This window comes from Pinus tabuliformis, chromosome 1_1, assembly GCF_031772625.1.
Source record: "Pinus tabuliformis cultivar Carrire ecotype Pingquan chromosome 1_1, CPIR1, whole genome shotgun sequence".
Classification (NCBI taxonomy): Eukaryota; Viridiplantae; Streptophyta; class Pinopsida; order Pinales; family Pinaceae; genus Pinus; species Pinus tabuliformis.
The window spans coordinates 153408303-153409749 of NC_142297.1; positions in this window are offsets into that span (position 1 = coordinate 153408303).

Genomic DNA, 1447 nt, shown 5'->3' on the forward strand with positions numbered 1-1447 from the left:
CAGATAGGGGTCATACCTATTATATAGAGTCCCTCAACCCGAGGAGCCTTCTATCTCAATTCCTCACCCTAGGAGCTCAAACAAGGAGGAAGATTTGGCTCAGTGTCCTCGATCAACCTTGCTCTCATCATACTCAAATTTGGTATCTTCTTGTCTCCATAGCAGTTTTTTCCTATTCATACAAGACATCAAATAAAATATCTTGTTAGATCATAAATAATCATATAAATAAAAAAAGGATACCATAATCATCCTCCCTCTCAAGGAGGTGTCAATCACAAGCCTAAGCTTATCTCTAACAACTACATTGTCTCAATATATGGAAATATCTCAGTCCCAATTATATATATGGGATTCCCTTCCATAACTAAGTATCCATGTCACATTAAGATCCTGATAAGAAGGATCTCTAAGCAGCTTCTACATCTTGTCTCATAGCTAGCCATGCTAGCAACATCATACTCAATCTCGGTTGAGGGTAAACCTATGGACCTGTCATAAATAATATCATGGCATATCTAACAAAAATACATCCATCCAGTCACATATCATAGGAGAAATATCTCAGCCTAAAAAATAGAACATCTCATGCAAACATTTCAAAGAATTTTTAGTGGAAACTCTATGTGAATGAAGCGACTCAATCATGAATTATTGGCTGGGTTATATGCACATCAAGTATATATATATATATATATATATGGATGTTCAAAGATGGAACATCAGTGCTTCAATCAACTGTCGGTTTCCAAGTGAGGTTTAACATCTTGTAATTCAATCAGAGTATCCAAGGATTTTCATTTCCATTATTCAAAAACATTTTTCAACAACCTTTCAATATAGAATTTCTTCCCCAAATTTCAAAAATCAATTCATCATGCCATGATACATCATTTCGAGCTTCAAAATACATCTCCATCTTACTTAGTTCATCAGAGGTTGATCACTTGTCAGGAGTAGACCATCACTATCTAAAATCAAAATAATTATCAAAATCAAAGCCATACCTTGGAATTCATCATCTTGACTTCATCAGATAACTACCAAATATGGACATATCTAGATCGGGGAGCTTGCTTCATGCAATGCTCTTTGCAAGAATAATGCCTTACTAAGCCAACATAATCAACCTTACATAAATCAACATTATATCAACAAAGTGAACTCATCAGAGTTTAGAACTCAGATCAAAACTATTATCAAAGTCATCAATATCACGAGATCAATTCTTTCAACCAGGTGACAGGTAGAGCTCATATCAAGTATTGACTTCATTTATAATCATGCCAACAAGTCTGTCATCTATCATATAATATCAATCCAAAAATTCATCAAGTCATTCTCATAATCATAACACAAGTCATTTTTTTCACTAGATGCAAATGTATACACCAAGGATAAGTCATGCATGTTCCATCTTCATACTGAATCACAACTATCAATACGT